The 19,498-nt window shown below is 39.8% G+C and overlaps 1 pseudogene; it reads right to left on the bottom strand.

Annotated features, from left to right (window-relative positions):
• The window catches only part of LOC128802554 (chondroitin sulfate proteoglycan 4-like), a 34,373-nt pseudogene extending 18,035 nt beyond the window's left edge, over positions 1-16,338 (bottom strand).
• Between the last annotated feature and the right edge of the window lie 3,160 nt (positions 16,339-19,498).

Below are 19,498 nucleotides of genomic sequence, written 5' to 3'. Positions count from 1 at the left end.
ACCAAATAAGCACATCAGTGTCACAGGTTTTGTACTGAGACCTTTTAATTCGTCTCAGTAGCACTTGCATAGGTTATTCTATGAAGAAAGTAAAAGGTCATATACAGAATACGCAAAAATATAAGAAATTATAATGGACATATATTACAAATTATTCACTACGTTTCAAATTATTTTCCTTACTAAAGGAAAAAAGAAAATTTCTAATTACAGAAAACTGTTTTTTTCTGTAATGTAAGTATTTAATTCTGTTGTCCCAGTACACTACCTCTTAATGCACCTCAAGTATTTTACATGGCCTGCAACATGATCCTTGAGGAATGAAAGGAGATCTAGGAACTGAAAAGAATCAGAAGGAAGCAAACACTGAGAACACAGCAAGAATTGTACAAGCATATTATTTTTCATATGTGAGATCAAAATCTCCTTGAAAAGCACCATGAAAACTGTATCTGAACTACCATGATGTAGCATGACACTGATTTTTCATGTGCCTAACATATTCCACAAGCATAGTCCAAGAAAAGGTTCATGACTTTGCTGATGTAAAATAACTTCTTCTGGTCTACTTACAGGATTCAGCTCATCAGTATCTCCTTGCATGCCACATATTCTACCAGATACTCTGTATTCACATTTTAACATTCTAGAGAGCAATTTAGAGAAAACAACAAAAACAATCAGTTTAAATTTGTGCGTTTTAAAGAAAATCTAATTCTAGGAAAATACAGCCGTCTTGTGGCAACAGGAGGATACAGTCATTTCATAGCATTGCCACCCGTGTATTTAAACACAAATAATTGCAGCATATAATGCCAGGATAGTGTTTTTCTTCAAAACATCCTATTTCCTTTACCCATTCCCATTCCAGAAAGAAAAATGTCCATAGAACCTGTGGAAATTTTAAGAAGTTATATCTAAAATGCTGATAAGTTTCTAAATAAGAATACATCTCACAAATTTGTTGCAATGGAAAGGATTTAAATTAAATGCATTACAGAAGTTCTCAGGACAGTAAAACTTTCTGCATCTCAGATGTTATGTCATAAATTCTCAGCTGGGAAAAAAAAAAAAAAACAAAACACCTTAAACCCTCATTTACTTCCTAGAGAAAAAACAGAGAAAACAGAGAAAAATTCCCAAAATGGTTGGATGTCTGTCATTCTGAAACTCTCCCTATAGTGTTCATAACATTGATAGCAACACACAAGGCTGAAGAAGGGATGTTATGGCTGTCTGAAGGGAGAAAGCTAGAGTTAGACTCATTCAGTATGTGTGCACACACCTAATATTTTCTTGTGTTTGGACAGAATCCCATGACAAAGGCCTAAATTAACTTCCATATATGCCAACACCAACATCATTAGCCACATAACGCACACGTCTTCATATAACCTACTTCTCAGCAGCAGATGCCATATCCTAGCCTATATTTTTAATAATTCAGCATTTCTTTCTGACTATTTATATTGTGACCTGCAAAATTTCTGAGGTCCTGAACTTCAGTCAACTCCAACAGTTCTACTGGACTTCTGTTTTCACAGTACTGGTCAGTCATTTTATACTTTTGTACATTTCCAACCTTACTAAATAGATAAAAGAGCTACTGAGTTTTTAAAAGCAACATTGTCTGTTATTCAGTATCTACCACTAGCAATGTTCTTGAGGAGCACAGACTGTTTGGCTGAACATGGGACCAGCCACCATCACCCTACACAGGAATGCCCATCTCATCTCAATATTTAGCAGGACTAAGAAAAACCCACTTTCTTCCATTCACTGAAGATATGCAAGTTTGATGTGAGGAATAATCATCTCAGTGTATTCCTCCCAGCAGATAACTAGACTGACAGATTTGTTTTAGACTGCGACTGCACGTGCATCCACCATATGTGTACATATTGGTAGTCATTCACAGCAGATACAAACTTGATTTTTCAACAATAGCTTGTGCAAAATTAGCAAAACCACAGGCACAAAGGCAACATCCTGGTTCTAGTACACAGACTGCCTCCCCAGTAGAGAGGACCAACTCTGGGTAGGTGAAGCTTTGTTATCTCTGCTCTTGGGAAGCCTAGATTGACAGATATTTTTAGAAAAATCCATAAGCTGCATTGCAGTGCACTACACAGCCTCAGGTCTGTTAATAGCCTGCAATTCCAGCAGCTCAATGCCAACAGTTTAATGCCAGCAATGCACCAGAACAGAGGCACTGAAAAACCTGACTGAACATGGTGCTCTCTTCTTTGTGGCTAGGCAAAGATTTACTGCGTGCTAAGCTGATGTCTGTAGAATACCACTGTCATTACTTCATCCAGGGAATATTTTGCTCTGTGCCACCCAAATGTTATGAAGGCAGTCTGCCCTTCTGCCAGCAGTCTCTGCACAGGCCAGGCTATCTTCTGTTGTGGGCATCTGCAGATTACCTGCTGTTACTGTGAAGCTGCACAATACTACCACTACAGCTAGTTTAAAAATTATGTATTTTCTCATATGAAAATATGTGAAATACACAACACAAAGTTACCATCATCTTTACAGTAATATACTCTCCCTCTCCAACACACAACCAACTACATAAAATTAAATGCACATTTTGGTACCACCCATTTATAAACTGCAACATAGAGCACTGGAAATGATTGCAGCTTCAAAATAACCTGCTTATCTTCTTTCAAGGCTATTCCTAAATATCTTCTCTGCCTTGATGTCTTCCAGCTGGCTAACTGTGACCATTTACCTGACCCATGTTCATGTCATCCTGATTTTTGGAGTCACTTAATTTGTTTTTATACAGCAGATCTCAGATTGAAAGTCTTTATACATGGGAGCTTTTTGGGCACAGTGTCTTTACTAAAATGGTTCTCATTATTGACTGCTATTGTAACACAAAGAAATATTACACAAATACATCCTGGTTTAAATACTATAAATAAACAAATTAATTAATTAATCTATCTGAAAATGCATTGAAACGGAAGTGACAGTAGTCACTTCTGTAGTGGTAGATAACTTTTCAAAGATCTGTAGATTAAAAAGTCAGCTATGGTTATTAAGAGCTAAAGATAGGTTTAGCTAAAGGTAACTTTAAAATTTTCTTCAGGATTTTCTGGGAGGAAGGCAGTTAGAAAAAGTTAATGTGTTTTCTTAGCTCACAGTATCACACTGAAGTAATAGCTTCAGTGATTGGACTAATATTTTGATGACCCTAGATTTTCACAGATTGCATTACACTATTGGCAACTTTTTAAAAGGGAAACACTCCTGTTTTGTGCAAGAAATACTCAACACATAACAAATTCTCTCTTGTCCCATCCTACTGACATATCTGGACAAGAGCAGGCAGTAGAATGTACTTCAGGAGGTCTGATCCCTTAATGCACTTCATGGCAATAGGCATAGGGTTGTGCAAGGCCGCGCAAATACAAGAGTGAAAAGTTGGCATTCTCATCATCCCTATTCTTGGTACTTTTCTGAGTTACATGTTCATTAACAGCCCTCAAGACACCAAAGTAAACAACATGAAAACATAACAAACATCCAGGTGCAAGCCATCCACCCTCACAAGCCCTACGTCAGTCCAAGAGACTTTGTGTAACTTTAAGATTAAAAGAATGCTCATTCAGCCTTCTAGATAAACTTTACAACAGCCAAAAGAGTTCTCCATGTCCAAAATCTTCCTAAATACAAATAATCTATGTACTGCCTCCTTTAATTAGCATTAAATTCTCTAAACTCAAGGACTACTACATATTATACTGACTATCCTGCCAGATACAAACCTTATAGTCTGTTAATGAAGGTACATTAAATGGCATCAGAATTAATGGAATTAATTTTAACACTTCAAAATGTTGACAAACATACCTGAAGAATTCTGTTTACTTCTATAACAGGAGCTTCATCATTTACTGCAGAAACAGTTACAAACACAGTTTGGGGTAAACTTTGTTTCCACAACTCTGTGTTATTTGCTATCACAGTAAAATTGTCCATCAGTTCTTCACTGTCATCATGAACATAGTAGATTAATTCTTGTTCCACCTGACAAATATAACAAGCTGAAAAACTAAAGAGGCTAGAAGAAAATAAATGTTACACTGAAAAGTATCCTAGTCATGGCTCTCTATATTTATTGTATCAACATTTTATTTATGCTGTAATATCAGATTGTTCTTCTATCTTTGCTCCATTCACAACAGTAAATTTTATGGCTCATCTGTCCATTCCTCTAGTCAGAGTATCTTGCCAGTCTTGGCATTCTTTCCTTCCTCCTGAAGGAAAAATGGAAATCCAACCCCACTATATTTAACAACGTTTCCTGGAATCTACAAACTGAACACAGCACTTGTAGTAGATGGTGACCTGTGATACCATCTTGCTTCTTGGAGCTAAATGACTGAAAATTAGCACATTGTGCATATAGTGGCTATCTGTGAGCAAAGAAATTACCTAGAAATGTACTTCTTTTTCCACTTTTCTACTTGTTCAATCTACATAGCACTTCCTCTGGTCTTTTCAAAATGCACCCACAGTCTCACATTTCCAGAGTATCTACAACTCTGACTGAATGTCAGTGGCCCTTCAGTCTACTGGGCTATAGTACATTAGTCTGTTTCAACAGTGCTATCAAGAAAATGATGTGGTTCACCACAACAAGGCAGCCTCCCTCTCCCTCCCCACTCCGAATGACCAGCTAGTAAAAACAGAAAGATCTTTAACTCAAGGCCAGAATAAAGCTCAAACTCCTGTATCTCAGTACCTCTCACAAAATCCCACAGCTTTCAGCAAAGCAAATAATTAATCAAGACTTTGTCTAAGAAGATCTAAAGGCATTACCTGTTTTCTGGTCAATGTGGCTAACTTTATTCCAGGAACATGAGAGTTTTCAACATACCCATGTTTTGGCTGCTCAGTTAAAATGAATTCACAGCTGAGTCCTGCAAAGTGTCTACTAGAAATTTTTAGACAGTCTTCCACCAGAGCTTTTGGGCCCCCTTCAAATACTGTAAAGTTCTGTACTCATTCTGGGGATGATGTCTATAGAGTTCTCTATTCCACTCACTGTTCTGACACCATTGGTCACATCCAGAAAAAAACGGTCATCTCGTTGGTCAGAAACTGTCTGCACATACTGAACTTTGCCCTTGTCAACATCTTGCTGAGTGAAGCTCAAAGCTGGGCTTTGGTCAGAACTGAGATAACTTTCTTCTGAGGAAAACTTCCGAATGTATCCATACACTGGAAGCTGTCTTACTGTGAACACAATCTCAGATGGAGGACTATTTTCATGAACAACCTTAAATTTAAGAACATATCCCAAAATTATTCAAATGAAGTGGGAGAAATTCAGTAATTCTCTTCTGAATTTTTCACTTTTAATTCTGGGATTGTCTACCTAACTAAACTAGCACTTCTTAGTTGGGTTACACAGTTCCTAAAAGAATACAATACTTTAAGCAGACACATGTTAAATAAATAAATGGCATAATGGTTAAATAAATGGCATGGGAGTAATTTTGTAACCCCAGATATGTTTTGAAAGGTTTTAAAAGAAACCTACTGCATAATTAACTACTGATCTCACATCTACAGATCCCTGCCTCAAACAAGGAATTCAGGATTTCAGCAATGTGCAGCTGGAGCCCTCTTGCGGTGGTTACTGGAAGGCTACACACTAAAACTGGGCAGGGAAGAATTAAACAAACAGAAATGGCCTCGGGTTTGTGACTTTTTTTTTTTTTTTTAATTTTCGATGTAACTCTCAAACAATTTTAACCGGGCTAGCTCCAAATTAAACCAGACAAAACCCTTTCTTCCTTGGCATTTCCCACCAGCACAATTAAGACCATTACATGGAGTACGAATAGTTGTTACACCTAAAACAAATATATACATGCAGAATCTCCAAATTATAATTTCCTTATGCACCAATATGTAATAAGAGTCAATGACTATGGGCAGTATTTTCTTTAACATGATCAGTTTTCCTTCCTAAAAATGGAAGCTTGCTAGTGTCAGTCTCTCCCGAACTAAGTGCCCAGAATGCAGTCATATTAGTGGTAATCAAAATAAGTTAAGAGAAGACACAAACTAAAGACACTGCAATGGTTAAAAAAACTGAGGACAACTTACTACAAGATTGGAGGAATGGACAACATGGTTAACCTACTTGCAGTTTTCCTTTACTGATTTTAACTGGTTTTCCTTCTTCAATCAAGAGATTGTTCTTGTTCACAATCCTTGGTGGCTCCTGATGACTTTCCAACTACACACGAACCTGTAGTCCAGATCCAGATGGACATCTCCAGCACGGAACATAAAGTTAAATGTGTCAGTAAGGTTGTTGCTGTCATCATGTCTGTAGGTCACATGTCCCTTTATCAGATCAAGCTGAGTAAAGGAATCCATTAATACATTATTCACATATATTCTTCCATATTTTGGGAAAGAGAGTATCTTGTATGTAAGCTCATTATCATTTCTTATATCTTCGTTCGTAGTAGCACTTAGGTTAGCTGTTGAAACAGTTTCTTCTTTCCCTTTTTAAACCAACAATCCTGTACTATTTGCCAACTTAATATAAGGATCAGTGGCATTAACTTCCAGAAGCAAGGAAGTATAGTGCTTACCATCTGTCACAAAAAGCACAAAACGCCCAAAATCTGCACCATGGTGTATAAACAGGACTTGCTTTTTTGCTCCAGGTCCACTTGTTTGAATTGGTAGAGTCTATGCAAAGTATCATTTTTTAGCACCAAGTCCCCATTGGAAATACCACGTCTAGTATATAGCAACTGTCCATCATCAAAATCAGAATCAGGATCATGATAGCAAAGATCTGCCAAAGTTAATAATCACTGCCCATTTCTCACAATGTCAAATATCTTATCAATTACGCAAATTGGCTTCTCATCATTCTTGAACTGGACAGAAATACAGAATCTGATTTCTACTGACAAAGGTTCTACTTCTGAATCAAAGTTAGTCCCCTTTCCTGACTCTTTGCTGGAAGCTCTGACAAGAAATTCATCAAACATGGTCTCAGAATCATCATGCACATACAGAAGGTACTTATCTGTTACATCTTTATTAGTGAAAGTTGTAAGACTATTATTATTCTCAAATGAACCAGAAAAATTAGTAAGTTTTAAGTTCCCATGCTTAGGAAACTCTATAACTTCATATTGGAAGGTTTTATTATCTGGTATTTGCACAAATAGTTTTGTGCTTGTTATTAATTCTCTTTCCCCTTCAATAACATTAAGGCCATTGTTAGTCAAAATAATGTTTCTGAAATCTGATTTTATGTAGACTTCAAAGTCATAGAAATTTGAATCCAGATACTTTGTAGAAATTAGAAATCTAAATGAATCATAGTCTTCATGGTACTGGCTGATTAATTCATATGCCACTTTTCGATCAGTAATATCTTTTTGGCTAAAGACTGAATCTTTTTTCAAAGGCTGGTCATTAAGCAGTATTTGTCCATTCTTTGGTAGGGACAGAAGTTTGAAATGAAGCTCATTTTCAGGTATTTCTAGATCTGCAATCACAGCCAACAGACTATCAGAATTCAAGTACTTCTTTCTTGTTTTTTCAGTTTCTAGAGGAGCATGTTTCAATAGACTGTACCTTAACCATTTCACTCTGATTGGAAACGAGCACTCTTCACTGATTCTGTTTCCTATGCTAACTTTGAACTTAAATTGGTCAGTAATGTTTTCCAGCTGAATGCCTTTAAAAGTGCTACAGTATCTCACCCGGTTGTGCTGAAGGGAGTGTTGAGAAAAAGAACTAACTTGCTTCCATACCCTCCTTGAATGATGCCTTTGAACCTGACCAAAGTGAGATGGCTCTGTGATCTCATATCATATCTCCAGTTCCTGGAAGACAGCATTTGTTTCAACTGCCAGATGCCTAGGTCTTATAAGAGCTGTAACACCTTGGAGGAAATTTATTCCTGAGTTGTTGATAACTCTGTAATCCAAAGGAACTGCCATGACACGTAACACAACAGTGTTGCTCACCTTCTCACCATCACTTGCCCTGAGAACAATCCTTGAGTTCCTGACACATGTGTGGACAAAGAAAACGGTGCCTTCGTTTAAAGCTTTAGAAAAAGTAGTGATAGCTTTTCCAGGATGCCTTGAATTTTCCAAAAATCCTGAATCTGCATTCAGATTTCCAAGCACTGAAAGTCTGAGACCCACAGAATCTGTATCTTCATCTAGAACTTTTATCAGGTCATTAGTCAAACATTTCTTTGAATTCTCTAAGAGAAGAAGCAAGTTTCCCTCAGGAAGTATGATCTCAGGTGCATCATTTACTGGAGTAACAGTAATGCTAAACATATGCTGCTCATTTCCTTGCAAATATGGAGACACAATCTTCTCACTGCTGGTAGAAATGGAGAAATTAAAATAATCATAAGTGTCCTCAGAGCCATCATGGACATATAGAATCTTCCCTTGCCACACGTCCTGCACAGTAAATGTATTTACCTCATGTAATGGTTCAACATTCAGTTTCAAGTGTCCATGAGAGGGTGGTTTCTTTATATCAAAAAGAATTTGTGACTGATTAATTCCTAATTTCTGAAAGTCCAAGTTAACTTTAATATGCTTAGATTCAAGTGAAGCTTGCTCACCCTCGAGCACAATCAAGTTACTCAGAACTAAAAGGTGGCTTTTGTCTTCCTTGCCCAGAGAAATCGAGCTTTCATGGGAAATGGCAAATACAGGAGCTGCTTTCACAGGAGGGTTCTTTTCAGCCATCTCTACAGAAAGATTTCTTTTAAAAGAACTTGGCATTTCACATCCAGCTGAAATGTCCTTAGTGACCAGAACATTCTTCAGTGATTTCTTTTCTGAGTTGGCTTTCAGGTTCCTTAAGCAGCCTTTGAAGGATCCTCCTCTGGCATACTTCCCAGATATTGAGATTAACTTCATCATTTCCAAATGTATGCTGTCATCTACGCCACCAACAAAGAAAGATCCCTTCAGAAGGGGCAACTTACTCTGGGGAGGTAACGACTTTTTCACAGTTTCTTCATCCAGTGTTAGCTGCAAATATTCTGCAGTAAATTTCAGTCTGATGTAGTGCCAACGACTATCATTGACTGACCTACGAGAAGAAAGATGGGTTCTACTTTCATGTTTTCCTACATAAGCTTTAATTAAACCCTCTTCCATTTCCATTGCAATGAAATCTCCCGCTTGCCCAGGCTGGTAAAGCAGCAAGCCGCGTGCAGCTGAGGTTTGCAAAACATACTCGAAGATTCCCTTGTCGTCCACATTCCATGATGAGAAAGAAATATAGGACCTGGAGCTGAAGAAACTAATGGGTTCTTCTTCACCTGCAAAGAATTCACCACTGCACCCCACTGAAACTTCATGGATGTTTCTGAAGCCAGGAGAAGGTCTCAGAGGCATCAGAATGTCTAACTGATTGAATGACACACCATCAATACATCCTCAGAAACTGGGTAGTGCTCCAACAAGGTAGGGAATGTCACGGTTACCAGTACCACCTATGTAGAATCCATAATCAGTGTTTAATTCATAAAGAATTCCAGGCATTTTTGCACTAGTTCTATCATGTTTATCAATCACCAATGTGACATTATCTTCTTCATGATGTAGTTCAACCAAGTGCCAAGCCAAATAATTCAGCTGAGATCTTTGCTGAGAATACTGTACTCGTTCTCCCACAACAAAGTTAATTTTCAGCTGCAAGAGATAGAATTTTAACTATAAAAATCCAAAATTATCTTTTTCACAATCATACATTAATATATAGTTAACACATTAATTTTCATATCTTTTCACACTAACCATATAATTTACAAAATAGATTTGAAAAAATAAAATCCTAATAAAATTCTGTGTAGGTTTACTTGTCATCACAGATGTTTGATTAACTGCAAAAGCAGGAATGGACTCCTCTGCAGTTCTGCTAGAAACAGCAACTCCTGAGAGCCCAACTGAAAGTGATCTTTCATTGATTTACCTTGCAGAAAAACAATTACTCAGATCCAGGCATTTTCTGTAATGCTAACATCATCAAATCTGAAATTTTGTCTTTGCTTAATCTCATGGTTTGAACACAATGATCTTGATTTTAAGATCTAGAGATGTCAATGGCTATAGAGATATAATTGCAAAAAATAAGAGCCATACTTTGAAATTATCGATTATATTAAGTGACTTTTCAACTTCTCTAAACAGCAACTTGTTTAGATATCTTGTTATAGACAACAGACTTAAGAAAAACTTTGATAAATACAGGCTACACATATTTTTAGCTACAGTTATAAAGCATACCTGTGCATATCCTGAGCACAGCTTCATTAAACAATAATCCGTCTTCCCAGCTGCAAGAAAAAGCAGTCCCTGTGGCTTGCTTGTTCAGAACTGCAACTGTAAGGATGTCTGAGGGGATGCTTCTGCCATGTTCAGCTCCACAAAGCTACCACCATAAAATGATACTGAAAAAAATAAAGGGAAATAAATAGGAAACTCAATCACACACATACAAAAAAAATTAGTCTTTCTTATTGATACCTCTATATATGTAAATAATTTATATTCTTTTCTACATACTTATTCACATACAAATGAAAATAAATCTCAGATATCAAATTCACCAGTCCAGGCAATTTAATAGGAGCCCAATGGCCATCCCAGAATGGATAAGGGATTAATACAGTCCAGTTTTCTTATCTCCAACAGTGATGACTGGAATGGCAAGAACCATGCACTTATACTGAATAATTTATTTCAAATACTCCTTCATTTTTGCTTGTTTGTTTCAGGTGTTTTCTTCAGCTTGTCACACCCTGTCAATTTCATAGTTGCCATTTGATTTTCTCTCTGAAGTATTCCTCTAGTTTCTCTTCGGAAACATTTTCATCTACAACATGCTCTTACATTTCCATCAGAGACAATCTATGTCATCTCTGCAGAGAAGACCTACTAAGTCTCCTGCCACTACCATCATTTTCAGATGTTTTCATCCCTCTCTTCCAGGCATAACTGCCCTCTTGTTTCCTGTATGCAACCTCCAACCACCCCGCCATCCTGCTGGCCAGTCACTCAGATCTGTACAAGCCTCCTTTATTGTCTTCTCCCCTCTTCTCTGCTCTGCGGAACAGTAACACCAAGAAGAGTTTCCATTTGACTGCTCACTGTCTTTACCATCCCCATTATTACTATTTTGAACAGCACAGATCCTAAGACCAAATCTGGGGCGTCGCACTCTTTCCCCCAGGTCCGGGGCAGCTCCGGCGCCCTTCAGTGCAGCCCCCAGCCAGACTTCCGGGTCTGCCACTTCTCTCCCATATGCCGCTGGCACTGGCACGCTGGTCAGAGTCTGCCGGGTTCTGTCGTCCACACGAGGGTCCGAGGCAAAGAGAGAAGGAATGTCCAAATTACCCATGAAGGAAAGCGGGAAGGCTTTATTGTCACAGAGAGCTGTGGTGGGGGGGTAGCGACCCGCGCTTCGCACTCCACGTGGGGGAAATGGCGCCGGGACCCGGGAGGGAGCGGGATGATATAGGGAATGTGATAGGGAGGGCAGACACCCCCCCCTCCCAATCTGTGCGGATGCTGCGGTGATGACGTAAGACTGCGACCAACCAGGGCACCACAGGGGCGGACACCGAGCCTCAGGCTGAGTGGGATTGTGGGAATGGGGCGGTGGACACGGGGTTCCTGGGGCCGGACGGGGGAGTGGTCACAGGAGTGGCAGAGGGGAAAGAAAAGCCCAACAGCAGGCAGCATGGGGCCAGAAATCGCGGGGGAGAAATGACACGGGGGAAGCACGGGGGTACACAGGACTCAGCTAGCTAACACAAATAAGAACCCCTAAAGCCCATTCCCACAATGCAACACAAATCCTGCAAAATTCTGCTGGTAACTTCCCTCTGACACATTAAAAAGAAAAAAAAAAAAAAAAGTATCAATCATCTACCACTCCTCCTATTTAATCAATTACTTAATATACAAAGCTCTGCACTTGAATGAATGCTAAAAGCCTTTGGCAGTAAACTTTTTAAGAAGCCTTCTGAAACTCCAAATCTTAGACACCCTGCCCACCCCCATCAAGAAAACTCCCAAGGGGTTTGTAAAGAACTCTTTAAAGAAATCTTATAGACTCCTTCAAAATTTAAAGAAATCTTATAGACTCCTTCTCACCTGTGCATCTTTTATCCTTTATTACAGAACCTACAAATTTGAGTTATGAATAACAGGCTTACAGTCCCCTGGTAATTCTTGTTTTAAATATTGGCATAAAATCTGCCACCATCCAGGCTTCAGGTACAAGGGAGTTTAAGCATGAGATCATGTACTACCCTTAGCAAGCAAGTTATTTCATCACCAATTTTTTTTAGGTCAAACCCTCTCTTCCCCTTCCACTACCCCAAAAAATGAATTTCAGTTTGGGAATCTTCCTAATTAGCAGTAAATGCCATTTAGTTTAGCTTCTCTGCAGTAGCCATGCCCTTTCTGAGTGCTTCTTTTATACTAGTAACTTAATCAGCTGGCTGCACAGACCCTCTGCAGGGTTTTTGTTCTTGATGCACTTAAGGAGGATTCAGTAAAAGCTTTGATTCCTTCAAGCTGATCCTTGACCTTTTTTTTTTCCCAGACATGTCTATTTTCAAATTCCATCTGCCAAAGTTTATGATGCTTTCAGCTGTGTATGGATACAGCTTGAAAGAACACCACCAGTTAAATATTTATTTTGCAGTTTTTAGCTTCATTTTGAAATTTTCTCATTTTAAAATGAAGCATGACTGCAGAGGACTTTTGAGGTTTAAATGTTCCAGTTCCTACATTAGCTGTCCCCTTGCTTAATCTAATACACTCCTACAAAGTGTGACTTTGACTCTGAACTGGATTCTGTGCAGAGTACTAAATCAAAAACCTAATTTAGTAGCTCATTCATGAAATAACAATCAATAATAGTATCTAAAAATTTGCTATAGGATGTATAAGAATTCTAGGTAGCTTTCCCAAGAAAAAGATTTCAGCAAAACCCACAGCCAATAACAATGTAATATCAAGTTATATTAAGTACCTAGAGAAACACAGGAAAGATCTTTACATTACTGAAATACACATATTTCTTCCAAAGAAAGAGTCACCACTGTGCCTAGAAAAATTTATTCCAAGTGGAACAAAAAGGAGTTCTGCCCCAGGAGTTTGCTTATAGTTCAAAAGAAGCTTTCATGAAATAGCTCAAATACACCTTGCAGGTTTTAGATTAAATTTATACACTGAGAGGACCTATGCCCTTTGTTGTACCTAAAAATGTTTTTCTGTGGGGTAAATAAAGAAAGACCTCCTCTTTAAAGCAAGTATTGGTATAACAGAACTAGAGACAAATCCCCAGTATAAGCAAGGACTAACTATTAAGATAGGAGGTTAAATAATTATAATTTTTTATATTATGCTAAATTCATACATTGCATTTTTGGGGAAGAAATTAAGCAGAGAGATTATGGATTACTCAGTCCCATTCAGAATAACTAGAACAAAGCTGTAAAGTCAGTATTTTGCAGAGTACCACTGGGCAACAGTTTGATATTTATATGAATATATATGTGTATATATATATATATATATATATATATATATACATTCATACTATATATTAATTTTCTGGAAAGAAAAAATAAACATAAGTTAAACCTTCTGCCTTCCATAAAACTTTTCAGAGTCAGAATCTGTCACTGAAGGTGGGGCAGGTACGCACTGGTCTACCAGTAAATGATATTTTGAACCACCTATACTGCCTTGGCATGATTTCGTTTACAGCTAGCAGAACCATATTTTTAATTTTTTTTTTTGACACGTTACTTGTTGTATCACAGATAAGATCAAATTCCACTGTTGAGATTGAAAAACACCACCACTACCACATAATACATAATATGGTTTGCTTACAAATCTTAAGCTCTCCAAAACATGGTGCTGATATTTCAAAAACAGAAGTTGGGTTAATGAATCTTTCTTACAAGGACAAATAGGAAAAGGACAATACAGCAAAATGAGAGGTGAAAAAACTTCCAAAGAATCAAAATAGGACACTTCATAATGAAAAATATTCCTCCATTTCTGTCAGCTTATCTAAGCTGGTAGCAGATGAAAAATGAAAGTGGAAAAGGAAGCTGCCAGATTCACTGAGAATGCCCTTTAAGGCTAAATATAACTACTATTCAAAAGGGAATTCTCAGGGTTGATTCCCACTTTCTCAGTGTAAAATTTAGTGAGATTTTGAGGGTAAATCAAACACTACCAGTGTGTGTAAGCCTCTTACAGTCACCTAAAACACACACAATGAAGAATAACCCCATGCTGCATCTGCATATGCTTTACACACCAGAAACAATGTTTAAAGGTCCCTTCCAAACCAAAGCATGCTATGATTTCCAAATAAAAGACAGTCCTGTAGTTAAAGCACTGAATGTGAAATGAACAGTGCTGATGTTATTTTCTGGTTCTATTACAGAAACTCACTAAAAACTGAAGAGTTGAGAAAGCCACTTAAAACCTAATTTCAGTGCACTGCCTATAAGAAGCTCGTGGGTTTTTTTTCCCTTCCCAGCCTTCGACTGTTTTCTTCCCTTTTGCTAGATTACCTCTGGGTGAGGTTACAGCTGTAACAGCACCTGGAGTAAATGAAGGGAGCTGGATTTTAACAAGCTCTCCTGGTGATGAAGTCAGTCCACAAGGCCTAGCAAATCTTAGCTTGAAGGCAGTTCAAGCAGAGCATCACAAGTTGGTACACCTAGAAACAGCAGGCTAGTGTCCCAACCAGGTGATTTGGAAATGTATTATCTGGCTTCGCCATGCACTGCCTGCAGTGCCAGGGACAGAGGACACTAACAGCCAGCCATAAAGCACTGGTTGGCCTTACACCACTATCACACCTAATACCCACAAAACCCTTTGTCATGTCGTTGAAGACAATGCTACTATTACTAGAGATTGCCATTTCAGTGGCACTCAGATCTTCTGACATCCTTGATATGTCTTAGACATAAAAAAATTCCTCCACTCACTCTGGCTGCAGGGTTTTCACTCACAAAACTCATGAAAACATCACTTAGAGCTCCATGCATTCAAATTCTCTCATGGAAAGAAAAGATTGGTATATTTCATTTATAGTATCGGAATTTAATCTTTTCATTAATCTCTTCATTAACTTCTGAAGTAAAAAACACTTTTTAAAGTTACAATTAAATTTAAGTTCATTTCTAACCAGTCTTCTCAGCTACTGAAACAGACGCCACAGAACCACAGAAATTGACCACTAGACATTTCTAAAGAATGTTATCGCGATTGGTTTGTCTCACATGGCATTGCAGTGAGGAACAGAAGGTGGAAGAAGGTGGATAAAAACCACATTTCTTCAAGTGCATGCTCATCCAATAGTTTTTAAAATACATGTAAGTAATAAACTTTATTACCAGTCTTTTTAGTTCAAATTGCAATGTACTTCAAGTTACATCTCAAGAAACAGAATTTGCAGATTAAGTTTTTGGCTGTTTCAATGGTTTTGATGACTGCCCAAGAGCTACACCTTAACATGCATCACTAGTGGTGTGGTAACTGGCCTGTCTTGAAAAGCCAGGCACAAGACAGCTGAAGCTGTATGCTAAAACCCAGATACCTGCAGTTGGTGGCTGATACTTATCATCGAGACTACTAGTTCACACGCATGGAGCAGGGAAAGAATTGCAGGGAATATTCCTGTTTCTACCTCAGCACTTTTCCTCATGACATACTACAATTATGATAAGAGGTGGAGGAAAAAGGTTTACATCTACACTGCTTGCAAAGCACCCACGTTTTTATCAGGAAGTCTAGCTATGTCAAGTCTCGGCGTCTCTGCAACAGGAGGGGAAGCAGGCACAAGGCGGGCTTACAGCCGAGCGGACAGCTCGGCCTTCACTCTAAGGCAAGAGGGCACCAAGCCTTCACAAAATGCCCGCCGTCCCACCACCTGTGCGGCCGCCTGCGGCGCCCACCCGCCTGCCCCCGCTCCCGGCCAAGGGGCTGCGGCCGCAGCTGGCCCGAGCAAGGGGCCCACGCGGCCCCCACCGGGCCGGGACAGGGGCACTGCTTTCGCGAGAACACCGGCGACAAGTCGCTCCAGCGCTCCGAGCAGTCCTGGCGCCGGGGCTGCAGCCAGGCCGCCCCTTCCCCGCGGGCGCAGGTGCCTTCCGGACCCCGCCACGGCCCTACCTGCGAGAGCGGGCCGGCCGAAGGCCAGCAGCAGCAGCGCCAGCAGCGCCGGCCGCAACAGCGCGGCGGGCGCGCCGGCCATGCAGGAGCCGCGGCCCGCCCGGGCTCCCCCAGCTCGGGGGGCCGTGGGGCTGCGGCCACCGGAGAGGCGGGGAGTGTCACCGCTCCGGCCCGTGCTCCCCGCCTACCGCCCGGGACGCCTTCCGCCCTCCTCCCCTCCTTGCCGCTCTCCTCAGAGCGCAGCCCCTGCCCCAGCCCGCCCCCGCTCCAGGAGCGCCGGCCTGGGACTGGAGACGGGGCAGTGCTTTCGCATATCCTCCAGCGCCCTTTACGGCTGTGGATTAGTGCGTGCTTCGGGTGGGACTTGCCCACATGTGGATTACAGCTGTTGTCAGTCGTTCACCTACTGGACACTTTCTGTCTCCATTGCCTGCCCGTCGCAGTGGGAGGCTGCTCTGAGGAACCCGAAATCTTCCCCTTTCCTGGCTGGAGCATCTCTAATCCCTCAGTGTGTTTGTATACTGTCCATAAAGAAACGCATCACACTGCTTTAGTGAAGAAACATGTTACAGGTAGACCAAGCAATGGTTTCAGAAGCTGAGATGATCACAGAATCAATTAGGCTGGAAAAGATCTCTGAAACTGAGGCCAACCTATGACTGAACACCACCATTTCAGCTCTACCATGCTACTGAGGGCCACATCCAGCCTTTCCTTCAACACCTTCAATAGAAGGTGACTCCACTATCTCTCTGGGCACCGCATTCCTGTGTCTAATCACCCTTTCTGTGAAGAAATTCCTCGTAATGTCCATCCTGTACCTCCCCTGGCACAGCTTAAGACCATGTCCTCTCATCCTGTTTCCTGGCAGAATAGGCTAACCACCAACTGGCTACAACGTCCTCCAAGCTTGTTATAGTGATAAGGTCTGATTATAAAAAGTAGAGGTCCTAAATTAGAAAAAATACACAGTTCACACCTCCTCACTGCAGTCCCATGCTTAAAAGCACAGAGTGTCAGCTTTGAAAATGTTTTTAAAGAGCACATTTCAGCCAATCATTTATAACCCTTTATCACACAATTCAAATATGCAGACACGCCTTGAGATACATAAATGATCCATGCCAGGAACCGCCTTGCAGTCATAAAATTTTCTGCGATTTTATCAGCTAGCAGGGTGCATTGCAATGTGTCTCAACAGGTTGGTTGTTTTTTTAACTTGTTACTCCCTTACACATAGGACTGGAATCTGTGACCTGAAATATGACACTAAGCAAGCAGAGTAAGTAACTGAGATACTAAAACTGAAAAAAAAAAAGAAGAAAAAATTGTGATGGCATGAATATATTTTTTGGGTCAGCTGTCTGGTTCTTCTCTTCCTTTGAGGTTTGCAATCAGCATTTAGTCTATATTTTTCTTAGAAATTTTTGGCAGGCTTTGCTATCTTTAAAGTTTTAGAATAATGTATGTGACAGCAGGGAGAATCTGTGCCCAGATGGAAATCATGGAGAGGGATCTTCTCCTAAATATCACTTTAAAACTTTATTGAAGTTCTCAAAGACAGAGGCCTGATAAACTTCATTCACTTCAGACTGGCACTCAAAGAAGATTTGTGAAAACCTGGAGAAGGTACTGCGAAAAGCATCTATTTAAGATGTGAACAAGAAGGTCAAAAAGAGAATTTAATGTGGGATAACAATTTATAGCATGACTGATACTGGAAAAGCAGGTCTCCAGATGTGCATCAGCAAACCCCTGTGCTGCAGCAAGGAAGCCTGGGGAAAAGTTTTGCCTTTGCATCATTCACCTGAGTTACATAGGTCTCACTTAACTTATCCCTACCTTGTGCAGAGAAGTTTGCAGGGAAAGTCATTGGATTATACCTCAGAAGGGTATCTTATCACTTGTACTGTGGGCCTTGAGAAGTAGTAGTCAAAAAATACTGCAACAAGGTGCCCAAATGAGGGGCACAAGGTATGTAAAGGAGTATCCCATACATGAGAGCAGTTTTGGGGCCAAATGCAAAGACAGCAAGATAGGGAGCATGAAGGCCCTGGTGCATACGTGGTGAGGCACATGCAGGAGGACACTGTGCAAACAGAGGGCACGTCTGTGGTGGACCAGAGCACCACTGGAGGTCTGAGTTCAGAGAAGGGAAAATAAATAAGCAGTGTTGCTGGAGGTATCACACTGGATACTGAGCTACAAAAACTTTGTGAATGTGAAAAAATATGAACAAGCCATATTTTTAAAAATATCTCATGATTCATGGTATAGGATGAAATTTGGGAATATGATGCAGTTATTTTAGGTAATCTATTTCACAACCTATTTCACTTACAATCACAAAAATGTAATTAGTCTCTAGTGAGTAATGGCAAGAATCACTGAACTAATACTTTCCTTAAACAATTTTTTTTTAATATGCTCATTTAAAATTTGCCTTTTGTCCAAAGAAAGGCAATTGACTCTGAGGTCAATTGAAGGGACTGTCAGAGCTGAGATTGTTCAGCCCAGAGAAGAGGAGAGGTTCAGGGGAATCTAATCAATTATTCTATCAATGTTTATGAACAGGTGATGGGAGAATGTGAAAAGAGGGAGTAAGACTTATTACAGGTGTCCAGGGAAAGTTCAAGCACAATTAAGTCCAAATTGCAATAAAGGAAATTGCATTTAAATACAAAAAAATCCTCCTCATGCTTGGGATAAAGCACTAGAACAGGTTGCTCAGACAGGGTCTCCATCTTTATTCATACTCAAAACTTGAGAGGGCACAGCCCTGAGCAACCAGCTGGCAGTGGCCCTACTTTGAACAGAGGGGTTGGTCTGGACAGTCTCCAGAGGTGCCTTACCACCTCAGGTGTTTTGTGGTGCTGTGACTCAGAAATCTTCATGGACATTTAAAACAAACATTTGGACTTCTGAAAAGAGAAAGGCCATATCTTGAGCAATGCCTACATGGCTATAGCTTTAAGGCACATTTTCTTAAGTCATTTAGGATTTTCCAACCATGGGTCCTACTTGCTTTTAGTGGAACATATGATGTTTCTAAAGAAATATGTTAAAGATTTGGATAAACACTATTCCTGTTAAAACATACTTCATAATACTTCCTTTTTTATTTCTGCTTTTCCCATATGTCTGTGATTTGGGGGGGGGGTTAATTTTTTTTCCTTTTTATAATATTTAGCATATATTATTCAAGGATTTATTATGTCTGAAAAGCACAGCAGGATTTGTTG

This window comes from Vidua chalybeata, chromosome Z (genome assembly GCF_026979565.1).
Source record: "Vidua chalybeata isolate OUT-0048 chromosome Z, bVidCha1 merged haplotype, whole genome shotgun sequence".
Lineage (NCBI taxonomy): Eukaryota > Metazoa > Chordata > Aves > Passeriformes > Viduidae > Vidua > Vidua chalybeata.
The sequence above is the reverse complement of the archived record's forward strand: the minus strand, read 5'-3'. Positions and strand labels throughout refer to the sequence as shown.